Below are 19,796 nucleotides of genomic sequence, written 5' to 3'. Positions count from 1 at the left end.
GGTAGAAGCTCCTCCCTGGAGCCGCTGGGACCCGACCCCACCACACAAGTCCTTCTCTGCACCCTGCTCCTCCTGTCCTGTCCCTCCCCATCCCTGCAGGGGCAGCACCTGGTCAGCAGCCTGTCTTCTCTCTAGGGTCCCCTAGGGGGAAAGAGGTGTAGATCCACGTTTTCCAAAGTGGATCTTATGCTGGACAAAGAAAGACCTTTTTAGGCATGAGAATGCCACATCAGAATCGGAGCGTGCGGCAGGAAGCACCTGCACAGCGGCTCGCTCAGCCCTCCACTCTTCAGAGAAGGCACACCAGGCTCAGGGAGGGGACGCTGTCTGCCCGTCCTCACTGTCATTGCCACTGGTCCCTAAACTGCCCCAAACCACCCTTGCCCAATGGGGTATCTCCCCCTCTTCAGAGCAAGCAAGCCACGAGGCACCTCCAGCAAGATGACATGATCGTGAGAAGAGCCCTGAGGTGGCCCGTCACATGACCAGCCCCGTGCCCACGGTGCCAACCCGTCACATGACCAGCCCCATACCCACGGTGCCAACCCGTCACATGACCAGCCCCGTGCCCACGGTGCCAACCCGTCACATGACCAGCCCCGTGCCCACGGTGCCAGCCCGTCACCATGACCAGCCCCGTGCCCACGGTGCCAGCCCGTCACCATGACCAGCCCCATGCCCACGGTGCCAACCCGTCACATGACCAGCCCCGTGCCCACGGTGCCAACCCGTCACCATGACCAGCCCCGTGCCCACGGTGCCAACCCGTCACCATGACCAGCCCCGTGCCCACGGTGCCAACCCGTCACCATGACCAGCCCTGTGCCCACAGTGCCAACCTAAGCCTATCACAGAAATTCACAGGATGCCATGAAATACGGGTGGTTCCGCTGTGTGGACGTGCTTCTGTTCCTCTCTGACAGAGGCTGCCCGCCCCATATGCAGAGCCCTGATGATGCTGGCACGCCATCCTAACTCAGCAGCTCACCCACCACAAGGCCAGTGTGGGCTTCCTGCCCCGAGCCAGGGTCACCTCCTCCAGAAGCCTCTGCCCTTTGTTCCCCTGGTTCTGCCCCAGCTGGTGGAGGAGGCTCCACCACCCACCCTGGAGTCACACGTGTGTGGATTGTTTTCCAAGCCCTGATGGCAGAAGAAGCTTGGATTGTCCTGAGTCCCCACAACGAGGCACCCAGGCTGAGCTGTGGCAGAATCCTTGGTTGGAACTTTCCCCCAAGTCTGACCCCTTGGCAGCAAACGTCCCGCAGACATCCTGGGACCCAGGGCCACACTTCCTGGACCACCGCTCTCAAGGAGCACCGTCACAACCACATCCCAGCACGAGGGCAGGACGTGGCATTTCCTGCTACAGGTGTGGGTAGGACTGGGCTCTCAGCGGGGTCTGGGGAAGCACACGGGCTGTGGAAACTGCAGTTCTCCAGCGTCCAAGCAGACCTCTCTGGCCACTGTTCTTCCCGTGGCCTGGGAGGTGGTGGGATAGGACAGGGCTCTCGAAGGCTGCAGGAGGCCCGGGGCAGTTGTCCCACAACGTAACCCAGGTTCAAGGGAGCTCGGCATGTGGTGCCCAGCAGTGGGGCCATTGAAGAAGACCAAAGGAAAAGTCCAGCTGGAGGGCCACTCCACTGTGTGTCTTAGACAAGTCCCTTCAGTGGGTAGGAGCCCCATTTCCTGTTCATTTAGTGCAAAAATGGGCCTTAAATGAGATGATCCTCAGTTCCCACCCACATCTGCGGCTGACAGGATTGCCAGGCCACATAAGGAATGGATCATTTCCCTTCCTTTGCCCTTTGGCAGGTTCCAGAAGGATCCTTAAGGTCTACCAGGATCTGACTATAATTAGAATATGAAAATATTCATAATATCAAAAACATTCATAATCTCCATAATAACCAGTGTCGATTTAGTGCTCACTGTATGCCAGGCTCGGGGGCAGGCGCCTGATGAGGACTGAACTCATTTACAAAGGAACACAGAGTGTACTGGCAGCTGTCAGTCAGCCCCTGCCAGAGCCAGCCTTGGAAGTAACCCCGGTGCCCAAGGCCTCTGTGGGGCCTCTCCTTGCTGCCGAGGCCAGCCCTGGGAACCAGTCTCTAGTGTCTCTATGGCCTTTCCCAAGGATCTGGGACCTGGGTCATAGCAAAGGACTATGACTGATGAGTCCCATCCACAAGTGCCTCCACGTGAACAGAGGACAAAACTTCTAATTAAAGAGATGACTTTCTTTGAGGGCAGACGCCTGCAGCCCTCCACACCTGGCCAAGGTCAGAAAAGCTGGACGGGGCTCATCTCCTTCCTGTACAAAGTTCTATGACTCTTTCCATTTCTGGAACTGGCTACAGAGGTTAGCAGGCTTGACCACCTAAGGCCCCCAGCCTGGACAGCGTCAGACAGGCGAGGAGCTGCCCTTTGGCCCAGAGAGGGGCTCAAGAGCCACCAAAATTAATATTTAATTGAAAAGTTATTTCCTGCATAAACATCCCCACAGGTTCACAGAACAGTCGCACTACTGCATCTTGTGTGGGAAGATTTTAAGAAAGAAGAAGAGGTAGCAGAGAGTAGGAACAGTTCAACTTTAAGGTACATTTTTAATTAAAAGAAAAAGATCAGAGCTGTGATGCGGCGTCATAAAGCTGATAATTTTACAGCTGGATGGTCTCCCTCTGATGTACTTGAAAACCATTTTCAAGCGACATAAAGTTTAACATACCGGTACATCTGCCTACCCACTAGATTCTACATGGAATTTAAAATTTAATTATATTAAAGCTTTGTTACAGTGTGCATTGCAAGCATGCTAACCAAGTGGAACTTTAACAAAATCTCCTCAGATAGCTTTTCTTTTCTCTTCTAGATTCAGTTTGTGGAACCCGAGTCGAGTTTGACAACAGCTGATGCTGCTGTCCGAGCTGCTGGTTGCTTACGTAGCAACCCTGCAGGCCTCATCTTCACCCGCCTGCTGCGGCTCCTGAGCCCGCCTTCCCTTCGCCTTCTCAGGCTGGAGCGGAAAGTGGCCCAAGGATGAAGCACTCAGATTGCTGGGTGGACCCCTCTGAAGTCTGGGGTGGAGGGAGGGAGTCAGTCACTCTGGAGAGTCTTTTCACTGCTAATGTCCACGTGCATTAAACTGATACCTCCTCAAGCAAAAAACAAGTTGCCATATTAACCTATCAATTACACGTTGGGAGCTTTCTGTAATTAAAAATGCAACCACTCCCTATAGGAAAGAAGATTCCACGCAAACCTGGTTCTCCATCAGAAATACCAGGTTGGCCCTGGAAAGTTGAGCTCTGGATACGCGACCCTGATTTGAATCCCAGCCCAGACACTAACTGTGTGTTCCTGAGCGGCCTGCTTCACCTCTCTGGGCTTGTTTCAGAAAACAGAAATAGTAATAGTATCTAATTCATATTGGGTTATTGGAAAATTAAAGACGATGCACATAAAGCATTTGCACAGAGTAAGCACCCAGTAAATGGTGACTTAGTCTCAGTCGCTGTTACTGTTGCTGCTGTTTTTCTAATGCCATTGCTACCCATGGCTGAACAAGCCTGCGGCTTTCCCTGATGGGGTACAGAGGGAGCCCACACCCCAGCCAGCAAACCTGCCCACTCCAAGTCCTGAAGCATCGGCCGGCGTGGCTGGGCGGGGTCCAGAAGAGGAGCTAGTCTTCTGGCTTTCCCTCTTTCCCTCTCCATCGCACGCACGTGGGCTGAATGCAGAACTTTGGGGTACAAAACTGCAGGAGGGAAGCACCACAACCTAGTGAATGGGACGAAGCTCCTGCAGAGGGGGCAATGGAAGACCCCACGGAAAGCGACACACAGCTGTGCAGGGACACGTCACGTGGGCCAAGCACCCGGCTTTTGGGGGACAGCTGCTGAACAGGGAGTACTGAGTGGGCTTGCCCCTGGGGGGGCAGGTAGGGGCAGCCAGAGTCGCAGCCATGGTGTCCCAGAGGCCTCCAGTGGCATTTTCTGAAGACCTGGAGGCATCAGCATAGAAAGGCCTTTGGTGTATTTTTAAGTGAAGAAAAAAAAAGACCAACTCTGTAGCCAGAGCAAGATGGCGTCCTAGGTGAGTGTTTTACCCACAGGAAACGGCGCCCACGAGACCGGCCTCCGAGCTGTGCGGCTGAGGGCCGCGCCGGGAGGAGGAAGGAGGGAGAGACCGCGTTGGGGCGTCTTCCACTTGACACTACGCATCTCAGAAGAGCGTGAATTTTCAGAATTAACATAAATTGTCCTTATGATAATTATCAACCATAAAAATGCACATTTAAATTGTAATCGATTTGTTTCTTTCAGTCATCACATTTAATTCCTGAAATTTAAATAAATATTAAAGGAGGACAGGATTTTTATGTTTATGAATCCAGGACTTGGGCCAAAACTTATTCATTCTAAAAGACAGTCCCAATGACATACTGGGCACAAGTATAGGCACCAGGGAACAGAGCATGAATCAGAGTTGGAATGTCTGCCCCTCAGATTCTGGCAGAGGAGACGGATAACAACAGAGATGCGGCCAAGCCACAGGAGAGGAAGGGAATGAGAGGAAGGATGGAGGTGGGGTCTTGCGGAGAGTAGTCAGGGAGAGTTTCCATGAGAAGGTGACACTTGAGGGGACACCTGAAGGAGGCAAGGGAGGAGCCATGAGGAAAATGGGGGAAGATTCTGTGTAGAGGAAATAGCCAGTGCAAAGGCCCTGAGGCAGGAATATGTATAGCATATTTAAGCCAAGTGGCAGGAGCAAAGCCAGCAAGCAGGAGATGAGAACCAGATCCAAGAGGACCTGGTAGCACAAGAGCCACTGGGTAGGCTTTTGGGCAGTGGGTGACACATTTTGATGTGAGGGCTACAAGGAAATCCTAAACCATTTTCCGTAGTCCAGGAGAAAGACAAAAGTGGTGTGGACCACCCTGAGTGCAGGGAAGGGCCCGCAGCTGAGGGATTCTGGATTTGTTGGGAAGGCGGAGCCAGAGGGTTTGCCAGTGAACTAGATGGAGGAAGAGGGACAAGAGAGGAGCGGAGGTGACTCCCAGGCACTGGGGAAAGTCAGGTGGCCACTGTCCGGGAGAGGGAAGATCAGGGTTGAACACTCTAGCAGGTGACTGATTACGAGTCTCGGTTGGGACAGGTTAGGTCTGAGATGCCTGCTTGACCCTCGAGGAACAGATGTGCCTGGAGTCCAGGGAAGAGGCAGGGCAGGAACTACACATGTGAGGTCGTCAGCGAACAGATGTGTGCCAAGGAAAGGGCCTGGCAGGGGCGGCCAGGAGGGCTTGCTGGAGAAGTGGAGACAGACAGCGGGGCCCTGGACACCACAGCCTTAAGATGTCTAGAACACGGGAGCCACTCAAGGAACTGTCTGGAATGGTGGCCACAGCAGGAGTGGGCAGCAAAAGGCAGCTTTGCAAGGAAGAGATGACCAGTTACGTCAAACATATCTCGTGGGCCAGAAGAGGAGGTGGAGCCCCACCTCTGGTCAGGTATATTGAGCAAGACCTTCCCGCTGGGGTGAGGAAGACCAATTCTGACTGAGCAAAAGAAAGAGCTGGAGCAGAGGAGCCAGAGTGCACAGGTGAGGCGGTGTCCAGACTGCCCTGCGCAGTGCGGACAGAGACGGGCAGAGACTTGCCTTCGACAGGAGGGGCCGCGGATGGCTCTGTGCTATCAGCGCGATCTGACAGAGGGCCCGAGGCCGAGGAGAGGGAGGGAAGGACAGTGCCCTCGAATGGGCGAGAAGGACAGGCCCAGCAACAGCAGAGCTGAGTGGCCAGCAGCAAAGCAGGTGGCCCACAGGGCAGAGGGAAGGTGCCATTGGGTCAGGTGCAGCTGAAGGCAGGAGGGAGACATGCTGGCAGGTGCCCCAGACATTCCTCTGGATTCATCCTGTCCTTTCAGGAAAACAGGAGCCAGGCCAAGAGCTGAGAGGGGACGCGGGAGAGGGTGCAGAGCCACTCGAGTGGCCTAGCACGTGTGGATGGAGCGGTGCAGACTCGCCAGGCAGCACTGGAGCTCAGGAGGATCACAGACCTAAGGACGCTGGCCAGGGCCGGCCTCTGGAGACAGCTACACCGTGCAGCATGGGTAAGTGTCCAGAGGTAAAGCTGGATTTGAACAGACGTGGCTTTTGCCAGGTGAGAGCCGCAGAGGGTGCTGCGCTTGGCACATGGAAGCTTCATCCTCTGAGTTAAGGTTCGTTGGTGGCAGCAGGTAGTGTTGCTTACTGTAACAAACACTCCTGAGTCTTGAAAGCATCCCTCTGTGGCCACTAAAAACCAGCAAGAATAATGACAGGTGCAGAGTTGGGAAGAGGCAGTGATCCAGGTGCCGACCTCTTCAAGGAAGGAGAGGAGTCTGCAAAAACCACGGCAAGAGAAGATGCCATGTGGTAGAAGCTTGAAGGCGGGAAGCTCAAAGGAGAGGGGAGCTTTCAGGGAAGAGGGATGGACGTGGGGACAATGGCATGGGCATTCAACAGGAAGACACCTGCATGGCCTCAGGGTGCAGCAGAACCAAGAGCGTGGGAGAGAAACACACCCCCTGAGAAGGCCTGACGGGGTGGCATCCTGGGAAGGGCAGGTTCACAACAGTGGCAGTTCTCCAGCCCCCTGACCTCAGAACTCCTTCATATCCTTGAACACGCTGAGGACTTACCCTGCAGCCATGATGGAATCACCCTCCTACCACAAGAAACTCTTTTAAAAATCTATGAAATAACAGTTTTCACACTAAAGGTATAGGACAGTGATGCCTGAGAGAACAGTCAATGAAATTTAAATATGGCTCTTTATGAAGGACATTGAGAAACCTCTGCAAACAAGTTCCCTGCACTGCGAATGAGAGGGCGCATCACTACAGGCCCCACAGACCTCGGTGCCTAACAGGGAAATAGCATGAATAGTTTCATAGCGATGTGTTGGTGACTTGGAAGAAACAGACAACTCCTTAAAGGACATGAAGTGCTAAACTCACTCATGAAGACACATAACTCAGACAGACCTTTACCCATCAAAGAAATTAAACATGTAGTTAAAAACTTGATCCACAAAGAAAACTCCAAGTTCAGATGTCTGGTATTTTGCTGAAAAATACTAACAAATGTTTAAAGAGAAAATAACACCAATTCAACACAAACTCTTCTAAAATACAAGCAGGAGGGAAGATTTACCAACTAATTTTATGAATCAAGCTTTATTCCAGCACTAAACCCAGACAAAGGCTGGGGCTATAGCTCAGTCGGTAGAGTGCTTGTCCTTCATGCACAAGGCCCTGGGTTCAATCCCCAGCACCAAAAAAAAAAAAGAAAAGAAAAGAAATAACAACACATCATAGCCACATAAAAGGTTGGTTTAAGTTGAAAATGAATTAGGTAAATCACTTTATTAAAAGACTAAAAGATAAAAATCTTACATTTGACAATATTCAATGTATGTCCATGATAAAAACTCACAGCAGGAGTCCAGCTAAGGCCAACAGGCTTGCCGATGGGGCTGTGCCAATGCCAGTTGCCTTGTTTTGATAATATCTTTAACTATAAGTATGTTATTAGAAGAATCTACAGAGTATGATTTTTACTTCTTGAGAGTCGAAGAATTACGTCAAAATTAAAAGTAACCCCTCAAAAATACTCTCAAAAAACTAGAAATAAAAGGGAATCTTCAACCTGATAAGAGTCATGTACACAAAATGCACCATTAGCATACTTAATGGTCAGAGACTAAATTTTCCCCTGAATATCAGGAATAAGGCAAAGATTTACACTTTACATTTAATTTCTTTTGACTGGAGGTTGCAGCAAGTGAGTAAGCCAAGAAAATGAAATTTAAAGGTATGCAAATTGGAAAGAAAAAAAAATAAAATTGTCTTCATACACAGATGATATGATTGTTTAGGCATCAAATTCTACACAATCAACTAACAAGTTAACAGAACTAATAAGTGGATTTAACAAGTTTTCTAAATACAAGGTCAATATGTAAAAATCAACTTTCTGTATGCTTGCATCAACAATAGAAAATTGACAAATCTTAAATGCCACTTTTAATAGCATCAAAAATATTTAATACTTAGGGATATGTTTAACCAAAATATGTACAAAACCTGCATGCTAAACTATAAAGCAAAAAGAATTGTTTAAAAATAAACAAATAGGAAGAAGAGGCGAGAATGACCATGCGTCCCACCGCCGTCGCCACCATGCCCAAGAGAAAGGCTGAAGGGGATGCTAAAGGAGATAAAGCCAAGGTGAAGGACGAACCACAGAGAAGTCAGCAAGGCTGTCTGCTAAACCTGCTCCTCCAAAGCCAGAGCCCAAGCCTAAAAGGGCCCCTGCAAAGAAGGGAGAGAAGGTACCCAAAGGGAAAAAGGGAAAAGCCGAGGCTGGCAAGGATGGGAATAACCCTGCAGAAAATGGAGATGCCAAACAGACCAGGCACAGAAAGCCGAAGGTGCTGGAGATGCCAAGTGAAGTGTGTGCATTTTTGACAACTGTGTACTTCTGGTGACTGTACAGTTTGAAATACTATTTTTTATCAAGTTTTATAAAAATGCAGAATTTTGTTTTACTTTTTTTTTCTTTCTTTTTTTTAAGCTATGTTGTTAGCACACAGAACACTTCATTATTGTTTTCAGGGGAAGGAGCATACGTTACTAGTAGAATGTCTCCAAAGCTGGATTGCTGTGGGGGAAAACACCTTCCCCTGCTAGTTTTGAGAGACTTCCTCTTGGCTCCCAAGAGGAGGGATTCCCTGATGTTTGCACACATATCCACCTTGGCACAAACGCCTTGTGGTATGGAAAAACTCAAATTCATCTTATGTCCTCCTCTCCCTCTGCCATCGGCATAGACTTAACTCCCCTAAACTCAGACCTGTTGGGATCTGTCTCCCAACAATTGGTTTTACCAGTATGTCGGCAATCTGGACTTCCCAGTGACATCATTGAGATATTGTCCCTCAGAAGAGCAACAGTTCCTTTTCTAGATCGTGGATCTTCAGATTAATAATTTTTGCCATTTTCATTTCATTTCCTGAAAGTCAGTGTTGGCTTGTAAAAAGTTGTTAAACAACATGCTAAATGTGAAATGTCGACCCTCACTCTAAACTTTTCCTATTCAGAGCATCAAATGAAGATTTCATTGGATTTTATAGTGGCTTTCTGATTTTGGTAGTCCATCAAAGAAGGGAGTTTGAAAGTTGTTGTATACTGTTAACGATTGTCTGCCCATGTCCTGCCTGAAATACCATGATTGTTTATGAAAAGTATCTTTAATAAAGCTGGATACAGTTTGGCTTGGAAAAAAAAAGAAAGAAAGAAACAAATAAATAGAGATATATACCATGTTCATGGAATGGAAACCAACATTATTAAGAAGTGAATTCTCTTCAAATTTATCAAGGTGGCCAATGCAATCCTAATCAATATCCTATATGGATTTTGTAGAAATTTTTATAGAAATTGATAAACTGAACCTAAAATGCATATGTACAATGACTTAGGAAAAGCAGAATAATGTCAATAAGGAACAAAATTGGAATATTTACCCTACCATATTTAAAGACACTTTGTAAAGCTACACTGATAAAATGTGGTTTAGGTATAAACAGAGACACATATAAAATGGATCAGGAGAGAGTTTAGAAAAGACTCACACATACATGGACAATTGATTTTCAGTGAAGGAATCAACAATGCAATAGGGAAAGGGTAATCATTTCAACAAATAGCGCCGAAATAATCAGGTAGCCACAACAAAAAATGGAAAAAGAAAATTGACCTTTATCTCACATCACATGCAAAAACCAACTTGAAGTGACGATAGATCTAATTACAAGAGGCAAGCTATTAAACTTCTAGAAGTTTAAACACAAGAGAAAATGTTAATGATGTCGGGCTTGACAAAGATTCCTTTGTGCTCAATTCAGCAGCATATTTTCTAAAATTGGAATGACAAAGCTTTCTTAAATATTACACAAAAAGCATGAACCATGAAAGAAATCGTCAACTAATTTTACTTTATCAAAGTTTGAAATGTTTTCTCTTCAAATGACCTGTTACAAAAATGAAAGAGCAAGAAGCAGACTAAGAAAAATATCTATAAACATATTCAATGGGGAATCTCCCAAAGAACTCTTGCAATTCAATAATAGGAACACAATCAAGTTCTTTAAGTAGCAAAGATTTGAGGATGCTTCATCACGGCAGGTACGGTGGCAATAGGCACGTGAAAAACTGTCAGCACCACTCATCAGTAGGGACACAGCTACTCTACCCTGGATTGGTTAAGCATTTTAGATAAATAAGTTGCCCAGGCCCAGGCTGGGGACAGGTAGAGCATAAGCACTCTCATGTGCTGTTCATGGAATGTCAAATAGTACAACCAGCTGGGGAAACAGGTTGGCAGTTTCTTCTAAGTTTAGCACAGACCCACCACCGCAGCCCAACTGAGGCACAAATGCAGTAAGTCCACTGCCCCAAGTAAAAGCCTCACTCAATGAGGACTCCAGCCCAGACACCCTCCCACCTCCCCCACGTGGCCTCTCCAGGGCAGTGAGCCCTTGAGAATTAGCAGACGCAGAGGAGGAGGAGGGAAAGACAGCAACCCAGCCAGGGTGCTCCTGTTGACCTTGTCAGGAGGGTTGAAGCCCTGCTTCATCTGCACCAAGGACTTTGGAAAGAACCCAGGCTTTGCGGAAGCCAGGTGGCCTAATCTGTGGCAAGTTCTGCCATGTACTAACCGTGAGAGCTCAGGCAAGTGACCTTATTTTATCCATGTTTAAAAATGAGGCAAATCTTTCCTATTTGATAGGGTTGCTATAAAAAAATCAGAAATAAAGTTCAGTCCAAATTCCTGACCGTGGCTAGAAGACCCAACATGCTCTGGCCTCTTCTGTCCGAGGCTGCCTCACCGCAGGCTGCATCCTCCAGACCGACACCCCAGCCACCCCATCCTGCTTCAGTGACTGCCTCCCGGCCTCTGTGCAAGCTCTCAGTTCTGACGAGGAAGATTTCTCCCATCTTGTGCCTCGCCCCTCAGTTCCTAAGGTCTCAGCTAAATGCCACCTCATCAGGAGGCCTTCTCCAACCACTTGTGTCTAGAGATCCCGAGACCATCCCCCGGTTGGGTGACGCCCAGGATCCAGCCTGTGGTCCCACCTGTGGCTAAGGTTTATTATATGAAAGACACACAGCAAGATCAGCAGAGAGAACGGGCCCATGGGGCAAAGACCAGGGAGCCAGGCCCCAGCCCCCAAGGGTCCTCTCCCAGCAAAGTTGTACGGGATGCATTGTGACCCTCCAAAGGCAGGTGGCCCAGCACTTGAGGTTTTTATGGGATGGAGGGTGGTCATGGGGGTTGCCCAGCTTAGCACACGCCTGAATCCAAGAAGGAAAACAGGTTTGGCTGCTCTTAGTGTTTCGAGAGTTTCTGAACTGTTTACCTGCCAAGGTCCCAGACACAGTCAAGAGCCAGCGTGCCAGTGGGACTTTCTACAGACAGGCCTAGGCCTTTCTGAGGGGACCTGACAGGCCTGCTGGGCTAGCTCTTGTCTGCATGCCCCCTCATGAGCCTGTCCCCTGCATGTGTCCTGTGAGTGTCAGTCACACCTGAAATCAACAGTCACGCGAGGACTCTGCGTGTTGTCATTGGTTACATCTCCCTCCCCTTTTAGGCTCGGAGCTCTAAGTGCAGCCAGGGTACCGCTTGGCTCAGAGTCAAAGTTCAATAAATACGTGGAGGCTGAGTGACAGATGAACGAATGGAGCGTTCAGCAGAGTGGCTGGCACGTCCCGGGCACCACACGTGGCAGTGCCATTCTGATTGACTGCCGGCTTCTTGAGCCTCTTTGAGAGCCCTGGGGAAATATTCAAAGCCACAGTGAAGAAGTTCAGAATTGTAACCATGTGGGTGAGGAGGCACCAGGAAACGTGAGGACAACGTGGTCACAAGTGCTGGCAAGGAGGGTCAAGGCAAGTTCAAGGACCCTGAGAGCATCCCTGGGCTCAGCCACTGGGGGCTCGCTGTGTCAGCTCCTGAGGCTGTAGCTTCACGCTCAGCAAAAGCGTGAAACATAGCCAGCCCCATAGCCTGGCCTCTTCTTCACCCCTGAGCCACAAGCACCAGGAAAAGCTGAGTGGTCTGGGAATTCCCCTGGGGAAGCCCCACATCTGCTGGCTCAGTCACCGTGTCTCAGGCCCTGGACCACCCAGCCCTCGAAAGGCGCAGCCACCCTGAGGAGCGCAGAGGTGAAGAGCGCGGGGAGACAGGATAACTCAAACCCGCGCTCACGCACGCGCGGCCTGGATCTTCAGCTGCTCAAAGCCTTCCAAATTCTAAGAATTACTCTCATTTTAATACAGCCAGATACTGCAGGATCAATAGGAATCCTTGTCATTTTAGTGTGACTCATTATTCAAAATATGTCACTGCTCAATCAATACAAAAGTTAAAATTCATCAATATTTAAATTTTTCCCATTGACATCTTATCATTCTACCCTGGAAGGAGCTCGGCAGATCACAAAATCCATTATTTAATCTTTCAAGTTTGCAGAGTTCAGAATTAAACACCACTCTGTGTCATTAGCTGAACAGAGGCTGGTGGCAGATCAAATAAGGGGGAGGGAGCAGGGGGAGCAGATAGGGAGACCTGCACAAAGCCACCCAGTCGGGGCCTCAGCGGACAGACAGACATGGGTCGTGGTCTGTGGGATCGCTGGGCTCAACGACACCCCTGGCCTTGCCAGAGCCCGGGCTCCTCAGGCATGACGTAGGGGGCCCCTGGGACCTGCTCCCCCACACTCCCACCCCTCCAGCCCATAACCGGTCCTGCCCACCTACTCAGCCCCTAACCGTCCCAGGCTGCCTCTGGCCTCCTGACCTTGGCAACGCTGTCTCCCACCTCAAATTCCCACCCCCCGCCACCCTTCCCATTGGCCAGGCTAATTCCTACTCCTCCTCGGGATGTCAGCTTAGATGTCGCTTCTCCAGGAGGCGCTTCCTTAGGTGTGTATGGATGGGCAGGTGGCCAACATGTGCTACCCACCATGACTCTGGGCTAACCTCGAATGCAGGCCACAGGCTGGTGGCCATCACTATGGGTCCTACCCACTCCTACACGTTCGTCACCCAGCATGGCGCCTGGAGCACAGGAAAGGCTCTCTGGACACCAGATGAATGACTTAATTAATAAATGGCCAGCTCCCTTAGAACCATGAGATCTCCCAGTGTCCCCAGGGATCACTTGGAGGAGAGTGGCCTGGGTGGAGGGCCAGAGATTAAGTCCCACTCCTGACTCAACACTGTCAGTGGTGACAATCTTCTATTCCAATTCAAGTGGAAGCAGAATAGTTGTTTCCTCGGGCCTCCACTCGGGCATCCCTAGGTCTGGGGTGTAGCTCCGTGGTAGAGCGTGTGCTTGGCACAAGTGAGGCCTGTTTCAACCCCACACACACGCGGGCACACACGCGCACACATCTGCAGAAGAGCAGGAGAGTGGCAGGGGCTGGGCATCTCATGGCTCACCGCTGAGTTCATCAGAAAGGGTCTTCCTGAGGAAGGAGTCAGTCCTGAAGAGGGGGCCAGGGCCAGCTGAGCAGCCCAGGCTTTTCCAGAACAGAGGGGACACACAGGTGCCCTGGTGAAGACCAGTGGCAGACAGAGCCCAGCACCCAGAGAGGACCAGGGAGCGGGGCACGCAGCTCACACAGCACCCAGAGAGCCCAGCACCCAGAGGGGACCAGGGGAGGGGGGGCACACAGCTCACACAGCACCCAGAGAGCCCAGCACCCGAGAGGACCAGGGGAGGGGCACGCAGCTCACACAGCATTTGCTGTAGGGAAGACAGGAGTCCAGAAGATGTTGAGGCCCCGCTCCCACTACCTGTGAATATGTCGGAAGTGGAGTCTTTGAGACAATGGGTAGGTGAGGTCATTGGAGTGGCCTAAGCCAAGATGACCAGCACTCTTATAAAAAGGGGCAATTTGGACAAAGGGACAGGCACATTCCAAGGGAAGCTGAGCATAGAGACACAGGAAGAAGGCGGTCATCTACCAGCCAGGGGACACTGGGGGCCAGCAGCTGGGAAAGAGGCATGGAGTAGATTCTCCCTCTCAGGCCACAGAAGGAACCAGACTTCTGGCCTCTAGAGGTTTCTTGTGAGACAAGAAGTCTCTATGGTTTAAGCCTCGGAGTTGTAGGCCTTCGTTGCAACTGCTTCAGAAAATTCACAGGGCACAACCACCAGGCAGAGCTGGAGCAGCAACAGCAGCTGCCACATCCCTGGGTGTCTCGAGTTTCCCTCCGAAGAGCAGGACCCCCTCAGGGTTCTGACAGAAAGGGGCTCTGAGCACGCTTGTGCTCTCACAGAATCCCCTGCCTTCCGTGGGCAGAAGGACTGGGCAGGGAGGAAGGCAGGCTGGCAGGGCCACCGCCACATCCAGCAGGAGAGAACATCAGAGGAGCCAGGCAGTCCTGGGGAGGGAGGAGGGTTGAGCTCTGGCTTCTGCACCAGCGAAGGTAGCAGAGCCAAGGACAGCCACCAGGAGAGGCAGTCTGTGCTGTCTCCTTCAGGGTGGGCTTGGAACATGCTCAGGACAAAGGACCCTGGGTTTCTATCAGCCACCTGTCTGGACACTGCCTGAGAGCTGACTTGGACAGAGCAAGAGGGCAGCCCTCCTTGCGGGCGAGCCCCAGGCTCACTTCCTTGGCCCAGGCACACCACACTTTTCCAGAAAGGGTCTCGGAGCACCCAGGCTGCTACTCCCTGGGCCCTTTTTCTGGGGCGGTCCTGAGGAGCCAGGTGAGTACCTGACAACTGTGGGAGCCCCAGGAGAAGGTGACATCAGAGAGGGACAGAAGGACAAGCAGTGCCTTTCCCAAGAACCTAGCCTTTTGCCCCCACCCCCCAGAGTCCCTTGAGACCTGGGAAACAGAGTGACTCCCAACCCAAAGAGTGACCTGCCAGTCACCTCAGGGTTGCTCACAGAGCCTCAGCACTAACGACCAAGGGCAGGGAACCTACCAAAGAAGGCCACAGACCCTCTGTGGGCCCCACCACCGCAAGCAGTATGGAAGGGCAGGACGGGGCCCTGTTCTTTCTGTGAGCCCTCCTCAAGACTGAGGTGACCTGACCTTCCCACAACCCAACAGGGACATCCACCTGTGCGTTCAGGACTGTCAGAGAGAGAGTTGATGGCCAGCTACCCCAGTTTTCCTGTTGGGTTCAATTTCCACCCGTAAACTACACCCACACCCCTAAAATTTTTCTGATTCTTTCATAACTGGTGATTTCTGTGGGCACACATGTGGTTGACCCCAACAACAAGAACTTCCCACAAGCCAAAGCACCTGACTGCTGAACAGGCTTCAGCTGAACATGACCACCTTCTTCGCCCACTGCGTATGGGAAGTTGTGGCTTATTTTTTTTTTTTTTTAATAATTCTACAGTGCTTATCAAGATGCCCTGCAGGACCCTTCTGGGGTCTTTAGATTGCACACATAGCTCATGTTGTTTTCCATCGAAACTCATGACTGGGCAGGTCCTGGTGCAAAGCCCGTGACTCTATGGTACTGAGGCACACCAAGGCCTTCACACTCTCTCGACTCCCGGGTCACTGTGCTTGACTTGGCTCATCTCAGAGGCTTCCTTTTCCTCCAGGTATGAGCACCAGGCCCTACTGAGGTCGTCTGGATGCTCCACCCCACCAGCAGAGTCTCCGGCTTTGCTCAGCTGCCAAAAGCAAGTGTGCTTCTGCAAGACAGCCCTTGTCCCATGCTCCTGGCAGCAGATTCGCTTCCTTTGAAAGATACGTTCATGAAATGTGTGACATTGTATCTAACACATTAATCAAAAGTGCAGCTCTGTGGTTTTAATTCTCTGCCTTATACCATCAGAAACATCAGGAACAATGGAAAGTCATCACCCGAAAGCAGACGGTCCAAGCAAACCTCTTGTGGCCTACGGAGGTTCCGAGTCTTCGTCAAGTCAGGAGGCAGCAAGCCTGGGCCCTGGAGTCAGGGATGGGTGTTCGTGCCTCCCCTTGACGCTGAGCAGTGTGCGCTTAGCATCGGACAGCACAGTGGGGGTGTCACTTGCATGACTGATTTGTACAGGAGTGTGACTTCTGTCCTATTGGCTCTGATGAAGCAAGCAAGCAACCATGGTGGAGGGGCCCAGCTGTCCAGGAGCTGAGCCTCCACCTAGAGCCAGCAAGGGCCTGAGTCTTGCCAACAGTTCATGCATGGGGAAGCAGACCCTGTGGCTGCCCAGCCTTGCTATGAGACACCTTGTGTTCAGCCTGTGAAAGTTACTGCAGCAGAGGCCGAGGCAGGCCAGGCCTGGACTCCTGACCTCAGACACTCACATAGTTAAAGGTGTTGTTTTAAGACCCTAAGGGTGTGGCAGTCCGTCATATGGTGATGGATAACCAACAGGAGCAGACAGAACTGGGTTCTGGTCCTCTTTCACCATGTGCAATCTGTGTGACCTCCAGCCAGTCACTCAGTGTCATTGGGCCTCTGTTTCTTTATCTGCGAAATGGCAAAAAACATGGCACCTGTTGGGCTGGTCACCAGGACCAAATGAGACCGCTGGTCAAAAGCTTAGCATTCTTTACCTCTAGTTATCCTCACAAGGGTTCCTGAAGGAGTCTAGCACTACCTTCCTGTGGGCATGCCATCAGGGTGGCGCTGGATGAACCATTCTCGAAAGAATTGAGAAAAAGCTGCACACATCACTTAATGTGGAGCTCAGTCCTACCACGGAACTCCAGTGGGACACCTGCGATTGCTGTCTTAGTGGTATCTGTAACTTTATTACTGTTATATTTTCCACCAAATTTCCTGACTCTCCAAAGGTAGGAATTCAGGAATGTCTGACCTCATGTCGGAGGGCGGCCCATGCTGCAGACCCAGCTGCCTACTGCACCCAGCCACCAGTCCAAAAGACAGACTGGAGCAACCTGGCACAGCAGTCTCTGGTGCCGGTTACTAGCGTATGCCCTTTCTGCTCTGGGCTTAGGGTTCATCCATGTTAATGTTCCAGGACTCAAATTTGTCAGGACAGAGATGGAATAGCGCCCTGCCTCTGTCAATTGCCAGCTTCCACTGGGACAAGTTGCTGTGGAAAGAAGACCTAGGACTGGGAGCTCATGGCCTCCTGATTTGTGCTGCTTCCATCTGAGGCTCATTTCCTCCCAAGCTTTCCCTGGCCTTCCTCGCTGCGTTTCCTCTGGTCCCAGCTCAGTCCACTGCAGGACAGAAAGGTGGGGTTTCAGCAGGGCCACATCAGATCTTGACTGGTCTGGGGGACTGCACCAAAGAGGTCATTTCAAGCACTAGAAGTCTTCAGAAAAAGCAGAAAGCACTTAATTCTTGCATTTCTGAAATGTGAACTGACCTCAGGGGTCTCCTGTGCTCCGGACCCCCGGCTTCAAGCCCAGTACACAGGTGTCTGGGAAACACAGGAGTGACCAGCTCAGCAGATTGCTTCTCATCCCACACAGAGACAGACTCTGTTGGCTCACTCCGCTCTTCAGTATAAAGATCAGTCAGAGTCTGCTTCCCTGGCCAACACACAATGTCACTCTCTGTCCTCGAGACTGACAGCAAGCTCTCCCTGGTGTCCCCTTCCCTTCAGCCACAGTCTCCTCATCCCCGCACATGAACCCTGGGGCCGCCAGGGCACAGTCCCCACTTGTGACGTTTTCTTCGTGTTTGCACAGGCGAGGGAAGTGCTATTGATCTCACACACAGGGACACCTAGTGTGTAACAAGAAAAAACTTCAAACGATGGCAGAAACACAGTCGAGGACATTCCTGACTCCAAAAACTGCCTCTGAGTCAAATCAAAAGCATCAAAGCTCAGATGCCATGGGATGCCGAGAACACGGGCTCTCATCCTGACCCACCTGCTTCTGGCACTGTCCACGCTGGGGGTGCCTAGTGCTGTCAGGACCCCTGAGTGACAGGAAGAAGAGTAAAAGGGATCCAGAAAACACTGCCCCCCGCACAGAGGTGGTTGTGCCCGTCAATAGCGGTAACCACAGGCATGCAGGCTCTGAGACCTGGAGGCCCATGAGTCAGCGCATCAAGCAGGCGGAGGTAATGAAGCCCTCGCAAGCCAACACTGTGGCTGGAAGTGCTGATTAAATCAGGCAGTGAAGGCCCACTAAGTCCCTAAGGGCCCGAGATGCAGAACAGCAAAGTTTTGTAGAAAGACTAAAGAGCCAGAAAAGTTCAAGAGGGCACTGGGCCAGCTGGGTACAGATCACTGATGGCAGATGGCAGCACAAGGGCTCCCAGGACAGGGCAGAGAAGCGGGTGGCTGGAGGATGGAGGGCCCAGGGCACCCCAGGTCGGGATTAACAAGTGTTAAGATAGAGGAGCTCCTGGCTGTGAGGTAATCAGGCTGAGGCAGCTGACAGCAAGTACAGCGAAAGCGCTCTTACCTGGCCTCCCTTCGCCAAGGACCCGGATGAACAACTCTCTTTGAAGGTCAGCACTGCAGCCCACCACTTGCTCCACATGGAGCGTAGGAGGCTGGTTGGTGGAGTCCCCTCGGCCCACGGGAGAGCCGATTTTAAATGTTCAGGAGGTCACTCAGCAGTTGGTTGGTTAAACCCTGGCAACAGGAAATCTGCCAGGACAGCAGCATTTATAGGATGGAAACAGACCAGTGCCACGGCAGACAGCACCCTTCCCACTGAACCTGCCCAGCCCACCAAGTGCCAGGGGCTACTCCACGCCAGGGTGCCGCTGTGTCCTCTCCACCCATGAGCTCTGTGGAAACCAGGAGTCCTCCGGGTCCTTTCCAGACCTGTTTGCACTGATGAACTTTTTATGGTAATTACTTAAATTAAGTAATGGGTTGGATAATGAAACATGCATAACAAGAAGGATAGCTGTTTCCATAAAAACTGAGCCAAAAACTCAGAAAGACCCATGACAGTGAGCAGTTGAAGAATGCTGCCCAAGTAGAGGGGGTGGATATGACTCCTCCACACGGGACAAACTCTGGAAGGACCTGGCACTTCGACTGTCCCACAAGTGTCTTTAAGTTCCCCTCCACTTTGAGGAAATCTAAATTAGAAATTAGAGAGAGGTGTTGTTACAAGGCCACTTGTAAAACAAAAAAGATGAAACCCCCCAACAGCAGGCCCACGTCAAGGAAGATTAAACACCCAGACTGCATCTGAAGATCGAAAAGTCAATGCCTAGTAACAGGTTCTAAGCTAAAGTTCTTAACCTATGAACCTGTGATTATCAGGATTCCCTATTTTAAGTGATGTTTTAAAAATTAATTGAACAATGACTCAGTGTAGCTGGGCCAGGGACCAAGGAAGAACCAGCAGCCGTCACAGGAAAAGGACCCCAGGGGCAGAGTGATGGTTAATTTTATGTGTTGAGTTGACTGGGCCAGGGGATACCCAAATAATTGGCCAGACATGATTCTGGGTTTTGACTGTAGGATATTCTGGGATGAGATTAACATTTGGGTTGGTAGACGGAGTTAAGCAGAAGGTCCTCCCTAATGCGGGTGGGCCCTGTCCAATCAGTTGAGGGCCCAACTAGAACAGAAAGGCTCATCTTTATGAGTAAAGGGACTCCTCCTGCCTGAACTCCAGGGGTAGGGACAGTGCTCTGTTTCTGGCATTCAGTCCCTGTGTAGGCTGTTTTCTGTCTCTATACCCAGCACCTTAGGTAATCAACTTACAAAAAGAAAAGGTTTATTTTGGTTCACACTCTGGGAGGCTTCAGCCCATGGTCCACTGGCC

At 50.8% G+C, this 19,796-nt stretch overlaps 1 protein-coding gene and 1 pseudogene across 24 annotated transcripts in view; one reads left to right on the top strand and one right to left on the bottom strand.

The window, feature by feature from the left end:
- Window positions 1–19,796, bottom strand: part of CAMTA1 (calmodulin binding transcription activator 1) — a 764,551-nt gene that overhangs the window by 471,296 nt on the left and 273,459 nt on the right. The gene's annotated exons all lie outside the window — the stretch shown is intronic.
- On the top strand, window positions 8,220–9,439 carry LOC306655388 (non-histone chromosomal protein HMG-17-like; annotated as a pseudogene). Its single transcript has one exon. The product of its transcript is annotated as a non-histone chromosomal protein HMG-17-like (transcript).

The sequence above is a fragment of the Sciurus vulgaris genome, assembly GCF_902686455.1.
Source record: "Sciurus vulgaris genome assembly, chromosome: 1".
NCBI classification, from domain to species: Eukaryota; Metazoa; Chordata; class Mammalia; order Rodentia; family Sciuridae; genus Sciurus; species Sciurus vulgaris.
Note: the sequence above shows the minus strand (reverse complement) of the source record. Positions and strands in the feature narration are given on the sequence as shown.